The 24,092-nt window shown below is 41.0% G+C and overlaps 1 protein-coding gene across 10 annotated transcripts in view; it reads left to right on the top strand.

Moving 5' to 3' along the window:
* AGRN (agrin) overlaps positions 1-24,092 on the top strand; it is a 719,629-nt gene that overhangs the window by 256,154 nt on the left and 439,383 nt on the right. The gene's annotated exons all lie outside the window — the stretch shown is intronic.

The raw sequence follows: 24,092 nt of genomic DNA, 5'->3' as shown, positions 1-24,092 counted from the left end.
CACCAAAAGTTATTGATTTCCTTAGTATTACATAGGTAATGGATTATTATCAAGGCATAAGGAATTGACACAGGTTCTTTCACTTGCGCAATACTAAAGAAGTCTTGAAAACATGATCTGTTGGTCGATCATGAGGACTAGAGTTGGCCATCAGAATAGATGGTCGCCAAGATTGTCCATGATGTTGGAGTCTGACAGTGTCAGTGAATGTGCATTAATGGGTTGTTCCAGACCTGTCTCTAGGCTGTGACAGACCTCCCTTTCATTTTTTTTTCTAAAAAATATTGATTTATACAATATATTCTTTTTATACTTACATTTTTTATTGCTTTTTATAAAAGTCTACAAAAGAGATTTCACCACCAGAAAATGATCTTTTTTTTATTTGGTCCATTGTGCTCAAAGTATCATCCTGTCTTTTGCCCTGTTGGGAGTTTGTATTCTTTTTTCAGTATCAGGCATGAGATGTGTCTTAGTCTCCTGAACACTTAATGTGCTCGTCCTCGATGGTCTACCCTCCTTTCAATTTTCTTCCTATAAGCGTCTCTAATGTGTTTATTTCCAAGCACTCTAGCAGCAGAGGCAGCTGCCTCCAGCACGCAAGTCTCTCCGCCTGCTTTATTTCTTTCTTGGATAATTATTATTAATTTAGGTTTCTACAACCCTAGGAGATTTAAAGGCTTGGAAAAAAATAGCCCACCTCTGGAGCAAGCTGTAAATGCAGAGAGATATGGATTTGAAAGTTAAGTGCCATCTGGAGCTGAGGAAGATGGGAGGAGGGAGAACATTACACACTGATCAATCCCGTCATTATACTGACCAAGGAACGCACACTTGGCGAAGGCACCAGTTATGACATAAAGGGACAGAAAGCTAAAGAGAATGTCATACCTGGGGAACAAAATACAGGTCAAAGTAAGGCGCATCAATTCATAGTTCACTTAATAGATTAAATCACAACTCTAGTGGTATCCTTTCTACATTTCAACTGTAGGCTTATTTTGCGAGTCAGATTGAAAATTTAGAGGGGTTTCCCAAATCCATAAAGTAAAACCACTTCATTCTTCCCTACTAGACCAGCAACAATCCTATTCCCCAGTGGCCACATGACATTATGCCACATGACTGCTGCAGCCATTCGGTGATTGCTGATTGTCTCCAGCCTTCAGTATTAAATGAGAGCAGAGATTTACTCTGAAATAATACTGCAGACTATCAGTGATTTGATTTGCCAGAATCCAAATTTTTCAGGATTCAGTTTGCAAGAATCCATCAAAATAGTGGCCAGCCAACTTCCATATTTTTGGATCTTTTGTAGAGCCAGGAAGGACTTAAAAAATAAAAATTATACTCTAATATCCAATCCTAAAGCAGCAGCTCATAGCGTAGTAGACCTTTTTTGAAGATTCAGTGAAGTTTCGGACTTCAAAATCAATTGGGATAAATCAGAAGCACTAAATATTTCTGCTTCAGACAAAGAAGTCTCTTTCCTAAAAAGTTCAGCTCCATTCAAATGGCCAACAATCCATATCAAGTACTTGGGGATTATCCTTACCAAGAACCCCCTAGATCTCTATAGAGAAAACTACATAAAATTAACTAAGACAATTGAGGAGCTATTAAAGATGTACGATCATCCATATCTTTCGTGGTTAGGAAGGATAAACATAATTAAAACCTATATCTCACCTAAAATACTTTATACAATGTCTATGGTGCCAATACCTCTCCCCAAAACTTTTTTCTACCTCCATTAGGAGAACAATCTCGCAATACGTATTATCACCCATCCCTTGAAGATTGTGAGCCCTCGCGGGCAGGGTCCTCTCTCCTCCTGTACCAGTTATGACTTGTATTGTTTAAGATTATTGTACTTGTTTTATGTATACTCCTCCTTACATGTAAAGCGCCATGGAATAAATGGCGCTATAATAATAATAATAATAATACGTTTGGAAGTTTAAAAAGCCAAGACTCTCTCATAGACTCCATACTCTCCCTAGACTATCAGGAGGCTTAAATCTCCCAGATTTTGCCTCCTATCATAAAGCAATACATATGAGTAGATGGTTAAATCTCACTTCAGCTTACCAGTCCCCGCAACATAATTACTTAGAGCTGCTTCTCCTCGAAAATAACATGCACCAATATATTTGGAATGATATAACACCCCCTTCTCACCTGAAGCTGGACCCAATCACCCTAACTACCTTCAAAATCAAAAATGACTTATCTAAAACCCAACCCGCAAGTGAGGGACCTTCCGCAGCTACTCCCATTAATATCATTCCGTATCTTCTCAACCCCAACTATACTGATGCATTTAATCTTTGGCACCTTTTACCTTATCGGGCAATCTCCCAACTAGACTTAAGGTACTGTCACATTTAGCGATGTACCAGCGATCCCGACCAGCGATATGACGCGGTCAGGATCGCTGGTACATCGCTAAGTGGTCGCTAGTGAGCTGCCACACAGGCAGATCTCACTAGCGACATCGCTGGGGACGGGGGTCGCTACTTACCTGTCACACCAGGTGATCCTGCGTCCTCCCGCCCGGCTCCACGCGTCGCTCGTCTCCACAGGAAGCTGACGACGAGAAACAGTCCAGCCTGTTCTCGCGCGATCAGCGATAACCAGCGGGGGAGCAGGTCGTAGGTAAGTATCAGACACAGCAATATCGCTAGCAATATCGCTATAACGTCACAAGCTATAACGATATTGCTAGTGATATCGCTTAGTGTGACAGTGTCTTAAGGCAATGTTTCTCTTCTAGATATCTGGCCTGCAAACTCCCACACTCACCCCAAGAACTTCTTGCAAGAAGGACACGCCCTGGAAATTCTAAAACCGTTTACCGCTAAATTTACCAGCTGGTCCTGGAGTGAATTACTGTTGAAGCTACGTATGCCTGTTCCCAAGCTGCTTTCCAGGACTTACAAAAACATCATTTCTCCTCCCACCGCATCGAAACCAGTATGTCTTCTCTCTTGGGAAAGAGATCTTGGCATTTCGCTAACTGATCTAGAAGTGCATAAAATTCTAGCTAGCTCAAAAGGTTTCTCTAGATGCACGTTGCTACAAGAAAACGCATATAAAATTTTCACAAGATGGTATAGAACGCCCGAGTTCCTCTATCATCTTGGACTAACTAAATCAAAACTGTGTTGGAGGTGCGGTTTGGGAACGTGTAATATGTCACATATATTCTAGACTTGCCCTCGACTTTTAGAATTTTGGACAGGGATCAACAAAACATTGAAAGACCTTAAACTAATCACCAAAACCCTTTCCCCTAAGGAGGTACTGCTTTCCTGTCCCACACCTGACTGTAAGCTTAAGAAACATGAGCCCTTGGCCCTGCTATTAAGCGCTGCTAAACACTTAATCTCTACCCATTGGAAGGACCCTCAACCTCCATCTTTATCCAAATGGGTCGAAAAAGGAAAGCTTCTATACAGGTTGGAGGAGCTCTCTAGCTGGGAATCTCCCTCACACCCATTTTTCTTAAATGCTTGGTGCTCATGGAGGCAAAAATACGCCCAATAGAACCCTTTGATGTTCCCTGACTCCGATCTACTTTCCAATGAGCCTCTTTACTTACGGCTGTCCGCCATAGATATCCTTCACAGTTGAACGACTCTTGCCCCACAAGATACTATATCCTCTATCTGGGCCCACTCTGCAATCATATCCTTAATCGTCTTCAATCTCTGACTACCTATCACTGATGACGTATTACAACTATTTTGTATATTCTTATTGAACTTGTACCATTGAACTGTTTTGTTCTTGATGTTATTTGTGATATACTGTCAGGTTTGACTCTGTTAGTTGAACCTCATATTCCTTGCGACATACAGACTGCCTAAAGCTTGTATCCGATACTGTAAAGTATTTAATAACTGTACTGTCGTCCTATTTGTTTTAATAAAAAATATATATTACAAAAAAAAAATTAAAATTATACTTATCTCTCCTGGACTTGCCTATTCCCTGTCCTTCCACTGCTGCTCTGTATCCAATCCACTGCTTTCTTTAGATTGGTCTTCTCTTTGGTCTCTCTTCCATTGTCTTTTTTCTTTGCTTCCAAGACTAACTAGGCCTCACATGTCAAGCCTAACGTACACATTAGGCACAGTCCAAGCCAAGAGACCACAAAGAAAACGTATCCGAGAGCGGAGGCCCTGCGTTGTCAAGCTTGGGATAGGTGATTGTAAAAAGAAAACCATCTTCCCTGCTTTTGGCTTGTTATGCTCTAAAAAGACCTCATGGTATAACTAATGTCTTTTTGGGGCAGATACGATTCTGACTGAATTTTATTGCCTGAATCAAATCTGCCCAAAACAATTTTCGGGGGATTCTCTTTTCTGTTTAACCATGATAAGACTACAAACAAACCCTTTGTAGTCTTATTGCTTTCCATCCAACAACAACCTCCTACTAACTTGAAAAGTATCTAAAACAAGTATGGAACAGAGAAGTCATGAAATTACACTTCCTTCTATATCAAGACATAAATCTAACTTAGTGCTTTACACGTAAAAAAAATTGAATATTTTTAGTACAACTATTCTAAATAATATATTCACAAAATTGCTTCATTTTTTACATTTTAGTTACATTTAAACAGTAAGGAGAAAAGTGTTCTAGAATTGAACCTTCCTATTAAAGGCAGAATTAGGTAAAATATAAATTAAAGCTCAGTAGATGGTAGTGTTTGCACTGTCTTGTATAGGTGGAACTGTAATAATACCACGCTCTTTTGTTAATGAATCCCCTTGTCAGCTTGGCAGTGATATATCATTATAATTTGGTGAATATTTGTCACTAGGCAGTCGTTTTCATTAATTTGTGTTTTACATTATTTTAGTTCTCCTGTACAGCAGAGGAATTGACAGCTCATGTCATATTAAGGCATACATGTAGATCAAATAGATCAACTGCTCGCAATAATATTTGCAGGAGTGTATAAAGTAAAATCCTATAAGGCTATCTTTATATCAGATTTGACCCTTTCCTTTAATGAGGTGCATTACAGATGTCAGTGACATTAGTTATGGTCATAGTAAGGCCGTAGCTATCACATTTCTTACAAAGTAAAGGAGAAGATAAATTTCCATAGTAGAGATGGTGCGACTTCCCATTCCATTGGTCTATGTCCGCCACATGGGAGCGGGAGTACCATCTCTTACTTACCACTATCTGCGGCTCTTCTTTTGATTAGCCGGTCTAACGTAACGGTACATGTGTGAGAGGTTTTTTTTTCGATAGTTTACGTAAGCCTGTCCAATGGTTAGTATAACGCTATCTTATACAATATGTAATATACCTTTTTCATTATTACAATGGAAGTCAAAAGCCAAAGTATACCACTATAAGCATTTACAGTAGCCTACACCCGCTATGAGTCTTCGACGGACTACTGTCTTAAGCCTGTTTCACACTTGCGTTTTGCAGATCAGTTGTAATCCTCGAAAATCGCGGAAAACGGATCGTCTCCGTTTTCACAGCAACGTGTGCCACCGGACCGTTGTTTTGACGGATCCGGCGAAGGCTGAATTTTAAAGGAAGAGAGAGAGAGAGACTTATTCACGTTCCGGAACGGCATTCAGGGTTAAACATGTCCGTCTCATACGCCCGGGAGAGGGTAAAATTTTGGCGGATCCGTCAAAAAACGGATGTGACAGATGACCGGCAGTCAATATCCGCCACTAATGTAAGTCTATGGGGGAAAAACGGATCCTCCCCTTTTTTGGCGGATCCGTTTTTTTCCGAAATTGGCGGATTTTGACTGACGCAAAAAAACTGAAGTGTGAAACAGACCTATGCCGATGGAATGGGATGGGTGAATCTATTCTATTGTGATAAGTCTTCATCGTTTTGTTATTTTTGGCTCATCGTTCATTTGGAAAGGGGCATTTGTACACTGGGGTTTAGAAGAAATAGAAATTTTAGATGAATTTTTATCAAAAAAGTTTACCTCTGGTTAAAAATTGTTGCAGTAAACGACCTTGCACACTTCTCTATTAATGAATATAAATGAATCGGTTTTACTTCTAGTTTTACACTGAAAACAAAATTATTGTGTTAGGTACTTTCTTAAGTTGAAGGAACACCAAATATAGAAAATATCGAAAAATCAAAAATGGAAAAATCTTTAACCGAAAGTGATGTCCCCAACTCATTGTTTCATCCCTGACTTTAGCTTGGATTTACTATAAAGCAGAGTAAATGCATATCAGACAAATGTGTTGCCCAAACTTCTGTAACTGAAAATTCATTTCATACATCATAGTTGGGTTCTTTCCATATCCGTAAAGACTTTCTAAATTGTCTTCTGAGACCCCCCCATAGCTATTGTGTTAGGCTGAAACTCCCCACATTCATAGCTGTAAAGAAATCAATAATAGGTCTGCAATATAAATGGTAGCTGTAGGGATCGGAATAAATACATAATAAGTAATTCTATATCTCATCCCTGGGTCTGAATCCATACAGTTGCCAATAACAGAGCTTCATAGTAAAAATTGTCTTTAAAGGAATGTGTCATCCGAAATTGGCCTATTGTCTAAATCGGGTATTTCTGATAAAGAAATTACCGTATATATTGAAAAATATATTTTTTGGAGGGAATTTGCCAATTTTTTTTTCATTATCAAAAGCTTCTTTATTAAAACTAAAAATTAGAAATCTTGCAATTTGCAGAATGACCACTATGGATTTTATTTAGTCTTCTACTTCCTTTTGTTTTGGGAAATTCACATGTACATTAGCAGCAATGAGTTCCAATGTATTGAAGCTTCTTATGAGCGTGTACAAAGGTCATTGTAAAGGAAGGGGGTACTGTAACATTGCATACTGCGAATGGTGGATCCTTTATTATCTGTGTTTTGAGGTATAACATATTGTAATCCTGCCTCTGATGATAAGAAGCCTGCTGAAATCTTCCTGAAAGGTCAGGAAGTAGGAGTTCAAAATCTAAAAAAAGAGCAGTAGGCAGTGTGAAAATGTCAAGATTACTAATTTTGTGCAGTGTATATGAATAAAAATGATGATAGGAACAAAGCACATTGTAAAAAAATAAATGCACCTCAAAAACCTGACTTAAACATTAGGTCATTTTTATTACATTTTCTCTTTAAGACTTAGAAGGCTCAAATATATAAAAAAAGTCATCATTGACATTGATCAATCAGTTGTTCATGCTTCTCAAGATTTTTTTTCCAACTCACTGGAGCAGTTCCCAAACACTTAATACTAAAGGGTTCAATGTTGCCTGGAGATTCCCAACATATGAATGACAAGATTGGTCTTGGGAATGAATATTTGCCTACCATTTGTTTTTCATGACTTGTCAATTATGCAGAAATGTTGTGACTTCATTATTTTTTCAAGAGTTGACCTGGAGCATCTCCATAGTGACGGAACTGTGCTTATTATTTCCATAACCAACCCCCAACCAATACTGCCCACCACTATTCCTCACAAATCAATGTGCTATAGACTCGGAAGAGCACAATAATGGCTGCAATTGTTTGGAACATGCATTGAATCCAGCAGTCCCTCCAGGTCATACGGTGGGAGCAGGTGGTTGGAAGACCCTGCCAAGAACATACCTGGGAAATTGGCAATAACAGAACGTTCTACTGGAACAATCTGTTGTGTATTCCAGTAGAGAATTTTTTCTTAGCAATTGGTTTTAAGTTAAATCGTAGCAGTTTAGAAAGTATCAAATGTCCTCGAATCCTCAAATGTCAAAGTCAGAAGGAATAAATTTGACTGCTAAATCCAAATGAACACAATCATTGTCTTACCATCACCTTGAAATCCTCAGAAATCATGCGTATGATTTTTGTGATGACACCACACAAAAAGAGATGACTTTGCCAACACCTAGCGACATTCATCCCTCTTGATAATTAATTGTGAGCTCTACTACTATTCCCCATGGGACATCACACTTCCCCCATTTTATTTTAAACCATGTTCTTTTTACCTCCGTCTATGGCTACTATGTGTCAGAAGTCCCCTCCTGTCGCGTTGGAAGCTTTAGCAGTTTTTTTTTTGTTCTTTTGATGCAAGCTGCACAAAGCATAGTACATAAGCTCACCCACTACATCGCACAAAATAGCTTGTTTCATAATTGAGTATTTCTTCGTCTTCTCCCCGGGGATCCCAAGCCCAAACTGCTTTTTAAAACTAATCAATAGTTTATGTAGGAGATTGGTTGTTTGCACCAAAACCAGGACTGGATTTTTTTTTTCTTTTTCGTCAAAATCGGCTCTTATTTTGGAAGCAATTTTGGAACAATATTCGGACTATTTCCATTTACTTAGAGTGAACCTGTCACCCGGTTTTGCTGCTATGAGAGATACAGCCACCACCTTTCAGGGATGATATACAGCATTATGTATCTCTGCACCCAACCCGACCTGAAAGAGAGGAAAAAGTGCTTTTATTATACTCGCCTGTGGGGCGGTTCGGTCCTAGGGGTGTCACTGACCTTGATCTGGTGCCTCCCTTCTTGCAATGCTGTCCTCCTTGGTTCGTGTGAATGACATGTCCCTAAGTCATCCATACAGTATCCCCGGCACCACACTACGGCGCAGGTGTACTTCTCTGCACTGTTGAGGGCAGAGCAAAGCACTGCATTGCACAGGTGTCGTGGCTTTTTAACCTTTTCCATTCCAGCACACTGCAGCATTTTGCTCTGCCATCAACAGGGCAGCTAAGTACGCCTGCACAGGAGTGCGATGTTGAAGAGACTGTCTGAATGACAAGAAGCGTGACGCCCATCAGACCAGATCGCTCTGCAGTTGAGTATAATAAAAGCTTTTTTTCTTGCCTGCAGGTCAGGTTGAGGGCTGATATACAGCGTTTAAGAAAGCTGTATATCAGGCCTGAAAGATGGTTGCCTTACCTCATATCGACCAAACCTGGAGACAGGGTTCCCTTTAAGAACAAAATACCTACATGGAGCTGTAGAAGAATGGAGATAATGTAGACGATGGCAATGAGTGAGCGACTGGCTTCATTTTTAGCTTTGGCGTTACATAGCAGAGCAATACATTACTTGCCCCTGGAGCTGTAGAAAGATTACAATAAGGTCTCACTTTACAGTTGAAATGTCCCCCTTTTCCCTCTTGGAAAACAATCTGTGAATGTAAATTAAATTACTTCACCCTTGTTATAAAACTAATTAAATTGCACCTACTAGGATGCTCTTAAGATTCCTTCTTGCTGACAAAAAGGAAGATGTCTGTTTGGCATTCAGAATCTGTGCCATAATGTGTGGTGCTGTCATTGGGTTATCATGTCAACATTGATCCACAATACAAGAGCATGGAGAACCATGTGTTCCCGAGTAATAGACAATGACAATATGGCCACTCTGTTTTATAAACATTGGATGGAGCTTTGCCATTTGATCTTTTATAGGGGCTCAGCTGGTGCAGATAAAATGCTCTGATGCATACATGATGGATTTTAGCTACATCCAAGTCCCAGAGCCGGGCAAGTAATCTCTTTAAGGAGCCATGGGGTATGACACAGAACTGTTAGCTAGAGATAATTCATTTTGTTCCTAGAAAGCTCAATGCATTTCTGTACTAATTATATTGCTAAAAGGATTACAAATAGTGAGAACTAAAATTGCTCGCTACTCAAATTTGCATTGGGTGCTCGGTACGCACTGAGAATCACGGGTGCTCGAGCAACCTACTTGAGTCCCCGTGGCTGCATGTTTAGCAGTTGTTACACAGCTACAAAACATGCATTGGTTGCCTGACGTACATGGGCAATACCGCAAGTTTTGTGGCTATGTAACAACTGCTAAACATGCAGTTGCGGTGACTCGTACATGTCACTCGAGCATCCGCGATACTCAGTTCACACCCGAGCACTCTCGACAAACTTGAGTAACAAGCACTTACGCTCATCTCTAATTACAACCAATGTAGTGATATGAAAATATCTGATGCATATGTTGTGATATAAGGGAATTGGGCTAGAAGTGGGCATAGCAAAGGCACGATGACAGAAGGTGCCATTATAAAAGCACTCTATGATTGGCACTCATACAGCACATATACAGTGACTCACGGTGTCATTGGCACAAGAATATTGCGTCCTTTTTGAAGTGCATTGAGCAGCAGGGTGGTTTGTTGGTAAAAGGGAAAAAAAAATCTTTAAAATCTTCTGCCTGAGCGAGTGTGAACTGAGCGTAAGTGCGAACGGTAGTAAGTGTGTGACTTGTGATTCAGTGACTTTGGATTCAGGGAGTTTCCAAGGGAGGTATTACTGAATTACTTTTATATTTTATTAATACTCTTTATTTTTACTTATCTTTTCTGTCTGGTGAAATCCCCATTAGGATGTGCTCCACTATTGCCAATGCCATCCAGTGTACATCTTGCCGCATGTATGAAATCCTTGAACAGCCGGTCAAGGGTGCATACTGCTATGTGAGATGTGAGCACGTTGTGCATTTGGAAGCCCAGATACTGGATCTAAATGTGTAGCTGGCAACCCTGAGATCCATAGACAATATGGAAAGGAGTCTTCTGCTCACTGAGCAGACGCTCAATGGGATAAATGAGGGGGGATGCTAGGTTGGAGCTGCAGGACAGTGAAGCAGCTAGTTGGGTGACAGAAGGCGGGGTAGACGGAAGAGCGCCAGGGAGGCTAGTCCTGATCTGGCACACCCCAATAAGTTTGCTAAGTTGGCAGATGAGGGGGGTGTCAGTACAGGGGTAGCACTGCTGCAGCAAGGCATGCCCTCTGAAAGCCGGAGGAGTGTCTGCTCCAGTAGGGGGGGAATTAGGAGAGAAGGGCAGGCCAGACAGGTGCTGGTAGTGGGGGACTCAATTATTAGGGGAACAGATAGGGCAATCTGTCACAAAGACAGGGATCATCGAACGGTGTGCTGCCTACCTGGCGCTCGAGTCTGACACATCGCTGATCGGGTTGACAGATTACTGGGAAGGGCTGGTGAGAATCCAGCGGTCATGGTGCACAGTGGCACAAATGACAAAGTTAGAGGTAGGTGGAAGGTCCTTAAAAGATGATTTCAGGGAATTAGGCTGCAAGCTTAAAGCAAGGACCTCCAAGGTGGTATTTTTGGAAATACAACCTGTACCACGTGCCACACCAGAGAGGCAACGGGAGATTAGGGAGGTTAATAAGTGGCTCAGGAATTGGTGTAGGAAGGAGAGGTTTGGGTTCCTGGAGAACTGGGCCGACTTCTCAGTTGGCTACAGGTTCTACGCTAGGGATGGACTGCACCTCAATGGGGAGGATGCAGATGTGCCGGGGGAGAAAATGGCTAGAAGGTTGGAGGAGTGTTTAAACTAGGGACTGGGGGGAGGATATTCCTTTTATAGGAGGGGAAGACAATGCAGATTGAGACCTGGGCACAAATAATGAAATTGGAGGTGGGGTTAGAACAGTTAATAATTTAAGAAAGAATAGAGGTACAGAGAGATACCTAAAGTGCATGTATACCAATGCCAGAAGCCTCGCCAACAAAATGGAGGAATTGAATTAATTTTGTTGGAACATAATTATGACATGGTGGGGATATCTGAGACATGGCTGGACGGTTAATTTACAGGGCTATTATCTGTTCAGAAAGGACTGTACAAATAAGCGAGGGGGAGGTTTGTGTTTATATGTAAAATCATCCTTAAAACCCATCCTGCGTGATAACATATATGAATCTAATGAAAATGTAGAGTCCCTGTGGGTGGAGATAAGGGGAGGGGGGAAAAATAAATTACTGATAGGGGTTTGTTATAAGTCTCCAAAAATAATGGAAGCAACAGAGAATATCCTCATAAAGCAAATAGATGAAGCTGCGACTCAAGGAGAAGTCATTATTATGGGGGACTTCAACTACCCTGAAATACATTGGGGAACAGAAACCTGCAGTTCCAGCAAAGGTAATGGGTTTTTGACAACTATGAGAGACAATTACCTTTCACAACTGGTGGAGGACCCAACAAGAGGGGGGGCACTGCTAGACCTAATATTAACCAACAGGCCAGAACGCATATCAAATATAAGGGTTGAGGGTCACTTGGATAATAGTGATCACAAAATAATAAGTTTTCATGTATCCTTTAATAAGATGTGTAGTAGAGGGGTTACAAGGACACGAAGCTTCAGGAAAGCAAATTTCCAATGGATGAGTGATGATCTTGGTGCAATTAACTGGGACGATATCCTGAGACATAAAAATACACAAAGAAAATGGGAGACGTTTATTAGCATCCTGAATAGGACCTGTGCACAATATATACCGTATGGGAATAAACATGCTAGAAATAGGAGGAAACCACTATGGCTAAAAAGAGCTGTAAGGGGCGCAATTGGTGACTAAAAGAAAGCATTTAGAGAATTAAAGCAAGTAGGTAGTGATGAGGCATTGAATAAATGCAGAAAATTAAATTCTGTAAAAAGCAAATCAAGACAGCAATGATTGAGACAGAGCGACTCATTGCCAGACAAAGTAAAAATAATCCCAAAATATTCTTTAACTACATAAATAGTAAGAAACTAAAAAATGATAGTGTTGGTCCCCTTAAAAATAGTCTGGGTGAAATGGTGGATGAGGAAAAAGCCAATATGCTAAATGACTTTTTTTCAACAGTATTTACACAAGAAAATCCCATGATGGATAACATGATCAGTGATAAAAATTCTCCATTAAATGTTACCCCAGCAAGAAGTATGGCGGCGTCTAGAAATCACTAAAATTGACAAATCCCCGGGCCCGGATGGGATACACCCCCGACTACTGCAGGAATTAAGTACAGTCATAGACCATTATTTTTAATCTTTAAAGATTCCATATTAACAGGGTCTGTACCACAGGACTGGCGTATGGCAAATGTGGTGCCAATATTCAAAAAGGGGACTAAAACTGGAAATTATAGGCCAGTAAGTTTAACCTCAACTGTGGGTAAAATCCTGGAGGGTTTTCTAAGAGATACTATACTGGAGTATCTGAAGAAGAATAACCTCATGACCCAATATCAACATGGGTTTACGAGGGACCGTTCCTGTCAGACTAATCTGATAAGCTTTTATGAAGAGGTAAATTCCGGACTGGACCAAGGGAATGCTGTGGACGTGGTGTACATGGACTTTTCAAAAGCTTTTGATACGGTGCCACACAAAAGGTTGATACATGAAATGAGATCAATGGGGATAGGGGAAAATATGTGTAAGTGGGTTAAGAGCTGGCTCAGGGATAGGAAACAAAGGGTGGTTATTAATTGAGCACACTCAGACTGGGTCACAGTTAGCAGTGGGGTACCACAGGGGTCAGTATTGGGCCCGCTTCTTTTTAACATATTTATTAATGACCTTGTAGGGGGCATAGAGAGTAGAATTTCAATATTTGCCAATGACACTAAATTCTGCAGGGTAATCAATACAGAGGAGGACAATTTTATATTACAGGAGGATTTATGTAAACTAGAAGCTTGGGCTGATAAATGGCAAATGAGCTTTAATGGGGATAAATGTAAGGTAATGCACTTGGGTAGAACAAATAAAATGTATAATTATGTGATTAATTATAAAGCACTGGGCAAAACTGTCACGAAAATGACCTGGGTGTATGGGTGGACGACAAACTCACATTTACTGGCCAGTGTCAGGCAGCTGCTGCAAAGGCAAATAAAATAATGGGATGCATTAAAAGAGGCATAGATGCTCATGAGGAGAACATAATTTTTCCTCTATATAAGTCACTAGTGCGACCACACTTAGAATACTGTGTACAGTTCTGGTCTCCGGTGTATAAGAAAGGCATAGCTGAACTGGAGCGGGTGCAGAGAAGAGCGACCAAGGTTATTAGGGAACTAGGGGGTCTGTAATACCAAGATAGGTTATTACACTCGGGGTTATTCAGTTTGGAAAATCGAAGGCTTCTGGGTGATCTTATTACAATGTATAAATATATGCGGGAACAGTACAAAGACCTTTCTAATGATCTTTTTACTCTTCGACCTGTGACTGGGAAAAGGGGGCATCCTTTACATCTGGAGGAAAGAAGGTTTAAGCATACTCACAGATGCGGATTCTTTACTGTAAGAGCAGTGAGACTATGAAACTCTCTGCCATATGATGTTTTAATGAGTGATTCCCTACTAAAATTTAAGAAGGGACTGGATGCCTTTCTTGAAAAGTATAATATTACAGGGTATATACACTAGTTTCCTTAATATTGCGTTGATCCAGGGAGCTAGTCTGATTGCCGGATGTGGAGACAGGAAGGAATTTTTTTCCCCAATGTGAAGCTTACTGTTTGCCACATGGGTTTTTTTTTGCCTTCCTCAGGATCAACATGTTAGGGAAGGTTAGGATCGGATATGGGTTGAACTAGACGGACTTAAAGTCTTCCTTCAACCTTAATAACTATGTTACTACTGTATGTATTATATGTTTTCTTGTGGTCAACAAACTTATTTAGGAATATACTCCATTACCTTTCTAATATAGGTAGGTTATGATGGAAAGTTGAGTCCACCATTTCTGCAAAGTTTGTCTAGTGGGGGGCTGACGGTTGATGCATGCAAAAGGTAAAGTATTAGGGTACAGGGGATAAACTAAATTTGTTCCCTTTTTTAGGTTAAAATAATATCTAGCTTTCTTTCCATCCCTATATCTGCAAGAAAACTCTCATAGTCTGAGAAGCAGCTGCTCCATAAACTTCAGCCGGCTGTGGAATAATGGTAAATGTAGTTCAGCACATTTGGAGTTGCAAAGGTTCCCTATAATCGTCATAGGAGCGGATCAGCACTTCCAAATCCAGATGTTTAATTGCTTTTAATTTCTCAGCTACAATGTTGCAAAACACAACAGGACCACTAAGGGGCACTCACATTATTATAATGTTCATTCTGAAAATAAAGTCATTTCCTTAGTGTCTGGGCATATGTTGTAGCCAAAGGATTTTTTTCAATTTTTCGTTATTCTTGTGATGCATGCATTTCCATTTTTCTTCCACATTCATTTGCTTCAATTCTTAAGTCTTCATCAAATTTCCATAATTCTACATACAGCTCTTTATATGCATACCTTATTATAGTAACTTGTTATATTAACTTTCAGATTTCAACTCCAATCAACTTTGCACTTTCTTGCTAAATTTAAAGGGGTTTTCTGGTTTTGGAAAATCCCTGTCAACTTGCTGTAGTTTGTTAAAAAGCAAACTGTGATTTACTTACCCTCCCCAGGTCCAGCAGTGAGTCTCTGCCAATGCTCATAGTGTCTGTTGTCTGCAGAACTGACACCGTAGTGACAGTGCTGCAGCCAATCTGTGAGCTCAGCAGCAGAATGAGTTTTTTAATGTTGCCACTGCTCCTGTTATGACAGGGAGTTTGTAACTCTTTTATCTCTTTTAATGAGCTATTATCTGCTAATTTATGACCAAATTGAAGCTTTGCTCTCCTTTGTTGTGGTGTGTGGTCATAAATCAGCTGAAAAGAAGCTCATTAATAGACAGATATGAATTACAAACTACATGTCAGTATGAGCTCACTGACAGATTCTCAGTTAATCGCATTCTGCAGCCAGTACTATGCAGAGAAATGGAGTCTTAAAGGGAACCTGTCACCTCGTTTTTCAGCTATAAACTGCGGCCACTGCCTTTCGGGGCTTATCTACAGCATTATATAATGCTGTAGATAAGCCCCCATTCTAACCTGAAAAATAAGAAAAACAAGTTTTATTATACTCACCCGAGGGTGGTCTGGTCCGATGGGCGTCGCAGGTCCGGGTCCGGCGCCTCCCATCTTCATGTGACGTCGTCATCTTCCTTGCTTCGTGTCGTGGCTCGTGAGTTCTGATCTGCCCTGTTGAGGGCAGAGCCAAGTACTGCAGTGCGCAGGCGCTGGGCCTCTCTGACCTTTCCTGGCACCTGCACATTGTTTTTCTTATTCTTTCAGGTTGGATTGGGGGCTTATCTACAGCATTCTAGCATGCTGTAGATAAGCCCCGAAAGGCACTGGCCACAACTTATAGCTGAAAAAGAAGGTGACAGATTCCCTTTAAATGGGTATTGCATCTCAAAGATCATATCCCAATATGTAGTAGGTGTAATAATAATATTAGCAAATACCTCCAATTAGAAATGTAGTATAGTTTCTGATTCTTTATGTTGCTTATCACATGTGGAGAACATTCTGTAGCCTAGGTATTCATGGTTATGACCACTCTCTACCTAACGCCGGGGCCACACTAAACGTGTGGAAAATCGGTCCGAGTCTCCCTGCCGAGAGTCGCACAAGTGTTCTCCGTATGGTAATCCGTGTGTAATGCGATCATGTGATTTTGTGGCACCTATGTATCTGTATGGCATCCGTATGACATGCATATGGCTTTACATTTCTCACTGATTTTTTCCATTGAATTAAATTGCTCATTGGGCTGAAATGAGGAAAATGTGTGCGTATTTGTCACCAGCTAGACGGATGGTCTGTGTGGCGTCTGAGTTTTTCTTGCACCCATAGGCTTACATTGGTGAGTCTCGGACGATATACTCATACAATCGTAGCATGCTGTGATTTTACACGCACGTCGAATACGCCTGAGAAAATACAGTGATCTGCCCAATAGATTAATACTGGTCCGAGGCCTAAATGCCACTATATGAGTGGTCTTAACCGTGGATGCCTAAGCTACTGCAATACACTGCACATGGGGATAAGCGACATAGCTATTCAGAACTATACTACATTTCTAATTGGAGATATCTGCTTATATTATAATTTTTACACTTACTACATATTGGGATAGGATCTTGGAGATGGGACTACCCGAATAAATGTCCAATGGTGCAATTTTTTTTAATGAAAACCAATTAAAAAAAATAATTGTAAGACCAAAATACATAAGCAGGAAAAAAAATGATTTGAAGGTGTCCATATCCTTTTTTTGGCGTTAGATTTGAGGTAAACACATTTTGAGCAATTAGCAAGACATGTTGAACCCCAGACACCCACTGTTTAGTTTGGATGTTATGAGGTGTAATCATAAACTCTAGACCTGGAGGATGGAGACATGCTAGGGTCCTGGGTTCAAATCCCACCATGGACAACATCTGCAAGGAGTTTGTATGTTCTCCCCGTGTTTTCGTGGGTTTCCACTGGGTTCTTCGGTTTCCTCCCATACTCCAAACTGGTAGGGAATGTAGATTGTGAGCCCCAATGATGTGTGTAAAGTGCTGTGGAATACGATAGCGCTATAAAAGCAAGAGTAAGACATAAAAAATGACTTGTGCATGAAGTTGAAGACATTATTAATCTTGTGTTCAAGAGGCTGGAAGTAATCTAGTCATTATACAGAACAGGTTGAAGCCATGGGGGCAGATTTTTCTAAACTATCGAAAAGAGTGCAGCTTACATTTTACCCGAGCAGTTTAAGAAATTAAAACTGAGCTCCAATTGGTGGCTAAGGTCAACAAAGATTTTCTTTTTAAGAGTTTTTACAAATGCGGCTCATTGTGTTTACAGGAGGATAGGAGGCCTAATATCGTCCACAATGTACATGGGAATAGGCATGATATTGATTGTCATGTATGAGGGGAGCAGGCGTAGCTTTGTGCATAGGGAGTACAGAGAGTTGGTAATAATGGACATGCCATTGCTCACATGCTATGTGACCCTGTGGTTTGATAAAGAACTCTAGTTATCAACACCCGCTTTTCACAGGCACCAAAATCTCACTCACACCTCCTTTCCCTTATCTATCAATTGTGGCACAAGTTATTACAGTGTGACAGCTGATCAGCAGCTCCTATGTGACTGGAGTCTGTGAGATTTGTTCCTCACTTGAAAGCTGCTGTTAGAGTCAAAACTATTTTAACTCTTTGTGAAGCTTGGCACAGCAATGGCGACATAACAGTCCTTGCACTGTGAGGGTTTGCATGTCTTTGTGCCAGAAGGTTTTGTGAGTCCTTGCATGGTAAATCTTTGCGAGCCTTTGTGCAATGAGGGTTTGCGAATCCTCGAGCTGCAAGGTTTTGTGAGTCCTTTCAAAGTGAGGATTTGTGAGACCTTGAGTCACAAGGTGTGGCGAGTTCTTGTGCTGCAAGGTTTTGCAAGCCCTTGTGCCACAGGGTTTTGCATTCCATTGCTCAGTGATGATTTTTTGTGCCATGCGGGTTTGTGAGCCCTTGCACCATGAAGGTTTGAGCTCTTGTATCATGGGTGTTTGTGAGCTCTTATGCCCCTAGGGTTTGCCAGCCCCAGCTTTGTGCCTCAAGGGTTTGTTGTGAATCATTATGCCTTGAGGGTTTGTGAGACCTTATGCCTCGAGGGTTTGCAAGACCTTGTGCCGCGAGGGTTTGCAAGACCTTGTGCCTCGGTGGTTTGTGAGCCCTTGTGCCTCAAGGATTTGCGAAACCATGTGCCTCAAGGATTTGCGAAACCTTGTGCCTTGAGGATTTGCGAGCCCTTGTGCTTCGATGATTTGCGAGCTCTTGTGCCTCGAGGATTTGTGAGCCCTTGTGCCTCGTGGGTTTCTAAGCCCTTGTGCCTCAAGGGTTTGTGAGCCCTTGTGCCTTGAGCATTTGCGAGCCCTTGTGCCTTGTTGGATTGCGAGCCCATGTGCCTCGAGGGTTTGCGAGCCCTTGTGCCTCAAGGATTTGCAAAACCTTTTGCCTTGAGGACTTGTGAGCCCTTGTGCTTTGAGGATTTGTGACGCCTTGTGCCTCAAGGATTTGAGAGCCCTTGGGCCTCGTGGGTTTGCAAGTCCTTGTGCCTCGAGGGTTTGCGAGTCATTGTGCCTCGAAGATTTGCAAGACCCTTGTGCCTCGTGGGTTTGCGAGCCCATGTGCCTCGATTGTTTGCAAGCCCTTGTGCCTCAAGTGTTTGTGAATCCTTGAGCCGCAGGAGTTTATGAACCCTTGAGTCACAAGGTTTTGTGAGTCCTGTCATTGCGAGGCTTTGTGAGACCTTGAGTTACAAGGTTTGGTAAGTTCTTGCTCTGCAAGGTTTTGCAGGCCCTTATGCCACAGGATTTTGCATTCCCTTGCTCAGTGATGATTTGCAAGCTCTTGTGCCATCAGGGTTTGTGAGCCCTTGCACCATGAATGTTTACAAGCCCTTGTATCATGGGTGTTCATGATCTCTTGTGTCTTGAGGTTTTGCGAGTATTTATACCTTGAGGGTTTGCTAGTCCTCGTGCTTTGAGAGTTTGGGAGCTCTTGCGCGTCAAGGGTTTACAAGCCCCTGCGCCGCAAGGGACTGCGAGCTCCTGAGCCAAGAAGGTTAATGAATCTTTATGCTGCAAAGGTTTGTAAGTCCTTGCATGGTGTGTGTTTGCGAGTCCTTTCACCGAGTACTTGCGCTGCGAGCGTTTGTGTCTATGCATGGGAGAGTTTTAACTCCTGTATGACAATTGGAATGGTTATTGATCTCAACCCTGCTGGCACTATGGGTGATATATATGAAGACTGGAGTATTGTCTGTGTCACTAAGTTACTAAACAAAGCAGCTCTGCCATCAGTGACGTTAATAAGAGTGTCTAGGACAGAGGGAAGGGAGTGATTATCATAATATTTGCGTGAACTGGTAGAATGACAGTTTAATGCGCGCAGCTGTAATATATATAACAAACACGTAGGTGTGCATGTAAATTCATAGAGAGTGAGTAAACAATGCAGAAACAAATAACACCATCTGTAAATAAACCCCTCTCATATTACAAGCATATGGAGGGATCAAAGTAAAGTGATCCCAGATGAGGCCTCTTTCACACATCAGTTTTTGTAAGCTATCAGTGCTTTTCACAAATATTCATTCTATGTTCATGTGAAAAAAATATAAAAAGCAGAGATGTCCATTTTTCATCTGATTTATAGGTCAAACTCACTTAATTTAATGGGTCCATGGAAATCAACACAATAGCATCAGGATGTCGTCCTTGTGACAAACTAGTGCTCCCTGTTTTATATTGTCTAATGGATAGGAGAAGCTTGGATTTATTTTTTCTGCATATGAGAAAAAATTATATATTTTTTTCTTTTATTTAGAATCAAATTGAGCACTTTTACAGACAGTCATTCAAAATCCTCTTATTCACTGTACTAATTATCTTATATATGCAGATGAAAAGAAATCTCAAAAACAGTGACTTTTAAGCAGGCCAAAAGATAATTTTACCCAATGAACAAGCCTTTTGCTCTTTGGGGAATTGGCAACCTATTTACATTGCCAGATTATCAGATAACGAGTTTTCCTAGGAACGCTTATTCCTGATAATTGGGCAGAGTAAATGCAGCCTCATAGGTGATGATTTAGTTTAAGTAGGATAGAACCTATTGTAATCCTCCCCATCTGTCATTATTAGTAATGAGCGTACGTGCTCGTGTGCTACCCTGCTCAAATAATATGTTTGAGTCCTCATGACTGCATGTCTTGTGGAGGTTTGACAGCCACAACACATGTAGGGATTGCCTGTATTGCTGCTGTCGAACAGCCGCGAGGCATGCAGCCGCGGTGACTCAAACATATTTTTCTAGCATGCTGAAGACACTTGGCTAGCACCCAAGCATGCTTGGAGAACACCTTATTTGGGTACGTTCACTCGTCCATCTGCCAGGTCAGTAGTCTCTGACTTTTTGATGGGAGACTCGCGAATCTCTTACATTCCGGGAACCCTGGAGCAGCTTTTGATTAGTTGGGCCGATGTGACATCATCTATGCATCACACTGAAATGATGACTATTAAAGCTGTTGAAGAGAAATTGCGTAACAGTATTTTATCCGAGGTACATATAGCAATTGCAGGCAATACACTCACCAGATGGAGCTTATGACAAACAATGGAGGATTCGCTGCTGCAGAACCACAGATCCTTGAGGGACCGGCGTTGAAGATGCAGAGTAGGAAATTGTGGTCAAAAGTCCACGCTGCGAATCATTGTAGTCAGGGATTATTCTAATAGTGGTCTTTATTCAACGCGTTTCAGAGTTTCACAGAACTCCTTCCTCAGGAAAAACCACATACCTAACGAAACAGGCAATCCCTCATGTATTCAAGCTGGCTAGCAGCCGCAAATCATGCAGCTATGGCGATAGAAACTAAATCTCCAAGCACATTCAAATACTCGGAGATCACAGGAGCATGCTCTGGAAATCTCGAGTAACGAGTATACTCTCTCCTCACAACTCAATAGTACTGATCTGTTGGGGTCTTGGGAGTCGAACTCCACCAATCACACATTATTGGCCAATTCTAATAATTAGTTATCACTTTTTTTTACATATAGGAAAACCCCTTATTTATATTATAGATTATATATTCAGCTCGGCAATATATGTAAATCCAGTGCAGTGTCCTATGCAGAAGACTAAAAGAATATTTTTTTCACGCATGGTCTTTGATGAGCCATGACCTGAATGTTTGAGCCATTGACTATATTATAGGCCACCAGAACCTTATCCATCCTTATTAACATATGGATAATAATAAAACCAGAATATATTATCTGCAGTTGATTTCTAGTTCAGCTGTTTTTACTATAACTCCCATTTTCCTTTGTGAAAGTAATTTGAGATCTCATTCCCCTAAGTACTTGATTGCCAAATTCTGTCAATTGTGATATACACTGAATATACGGCATCTAAGGAAATTGGAAATTTGACAGCTTTTCAGCCATTTGGAGATTAAAAAGAGATTTCCCGTAGGCTCATTGTTGAAAAATGTCTTCATAATGATGAAAGTGCAAAATCCGAGTAAACGGCATGAGTATGTGGGGTCTTTTCACAATGAATCCACGACCCCCACCTCTTGAATGGACTCCATTGGAGATGGAGAAGTATATACTACCCTGATATTCACTCAGCTCTCCCAGCACAGCTGATAATAACACGGTTCCTGGCACTGAATGTTGCAGCAGTCATGCACACAGATAGTGGGTAATAGCTCCATTGTGTTCCTACATTTCTTCCCCCTCCCTTTCCATTCACCAGTATGTGGAGGATTTGTTTTTTTCTGAGCGTGCATGTAGTATGCATGTACATAGCGAGCGGAGATAAGATGAACACACACTTATCTGTGCCATTTAATTGGCCGCACACAGCAGTCTTTATTTTACAAGTCCCTGCTGGGGCAGGAGGATCTCTTTTCATGTAAGATAATGGACCTGTAGGGTCCCGTATTAAATGTCACATTTGCGCAAGAAATTTTCTTACCAAGGTTGTTTAGCTGAGTGTTTGCAAAATGAAAGTGACACAAACGTCTTTGCAATCAATATGGGTCAATCTATTAATTGGAACCAAGATTTTAGTTGATTAAAGGGATCAATTTATTTTTTTTTCTGTTCGCTAATTCCAACAGCTGATCAAATCATTTCAGCCAAAAAAAAGTCAACCAAATGAGTAAAGACTAATGTCCGATTCTGTCTCTTTAGGCTTTCAAGTTAATTATGAGTTTCAAATGTCAGACTGTGGTTTGGAGAGCTCATCAGTTTAGTCATTGTGATTAATAATTGTAAATAGTAATAATTGATATTAGTGATGAGCCAACGTGCTTGAATAAGGTGTTATCTGAGCATTCTCTGGTGCCAACAGACTGTCTTCAGCGTGCACAAAAATTATGTTCGAGTCACCGAGACTGCATGCCTCTCAGCTGTTCGACTGTGCCTCTTGACTTTCTCCCAACCATTGACATCAGTGGAGAGAAGGACCTAACTATTGGAATTTCAACCACCTATCCTCTTGTTCAGCGGGGAGAATGTCACAGCCAGAGTCGTCAGCAGTGAATTTTTTCATAGAGAACGTTGGAGTATTTGGATGTGCCAAGTATTGCAGTGCACAATGGAGTTGGGAGACATAGCTATCGGCAAATAGATATCTAATGTACATGGGGACCTTTAGTCTCCTTGGATGTCTGTTTAGTATAAAGGGAAATAATACACTACAGGGTGGGCTATTTATAAGGCTAGACTTGGGTGGGCCATTTATATGGATACACCTAAATAAAATGGGACTGGTTGGTGATATCAACTTCCTGTTTGTGGCACATTAGTATATGGGAGGGGGAAATCTTTTCAAGATGGATGGTGACCATGGCGGCCATTTTGATATCAGCCCACCCAGGTGTATCCATATAAATGGCCCACCTAGGTGTATCCATATAAATGGCCCACCCTGTAGTTATGGGTTGCTTCAAATGCTGAAAAAATAGGTTTTACAGAAATTTGATGTCCCATTTTGAAATCTTAGGAGGGATCCTGAAAATAATTTATTTATGGTGTTCTTCAATATTGCTTATATGTACGTCTTTTAGTATTGTATTCGATGTACAATAACAAATGCCCAATGATTACAAAAGTATTCTTGGAGTGATACCTTTATTGGCTAAGCAAACACACATTTGCAAAAAGATATATTATTTTTTGGCTAGCCAATGAAAGTATCACTCTGAGAATACTTTTGTCATCATTGTGCATAAGTATTCACATCAGTATTGTATTTGCTAATTAGTAAAGTGAGCAGTGGCTAAAATACAATTGTGTCATCTCTCAAGACATAAACACTACATAAATTATTGCACTTTTCTGGAGAAATTGAGATTGCAGCACAGAAAGGATTAAGTGGTGCCTCGAAAATGAATGGAGCTCATAAAAAAAAATGGACAGATACTGTGGACATTGACATTTTGTGAATGGAGTTGCGCTAGATGATTAGGATATATCACATGGATTTAAAAAAGTTGAAGCTTTCGACGTGATGCTGTTACTGATGTTGGTGGAGTTTGTGTAGTTTGCAATTATTAGCCATGGTATACACTCTGTGATAGATCGGTGGCTGGAGCATGCTGTGTGACGGGAGAGCATTGGTGAAGCAGTGCCCCCCTCCGCCACCGAGTAGCTCAACCCCCTCCTCTCTTTTTGCTTTTGTATGCACAGGCAGGGACCCTGAGGAGGCTGCAAAGAGAATTCCCTAAAGCCTTTACTCTTTGTCTAGTACAGTAGTGTACCCAGCTCTGTCTTTGCTACAGTCTCCCACGATTGTCCAGCTTAACAGAGAGAGCTAGTCCTCTGAACAACACAGGGTAAAGTCTAACACTAAC

This window comes from Dendrobates tinctorius, unplaced genomic scaffold (genome assembly GCF_039654945.1).
Source record: "Dendrobates tinctorius isolate UK_male_01 unplaced genomic scaffold, ASM3965494v1 ptg000086l, whole genome shotgun sequence".
NCBI lineage: Eukaryota > Metazoa > Chordata > Amphibia > Anura > Dendrobatidae > Dendrobates > Dendrobates tinctorius.
The sequence above is the reverse complement of the archived record's forward strand: the minus strand, read 5'-3'. Positions and strand labels throughout refer to the sequence as shown.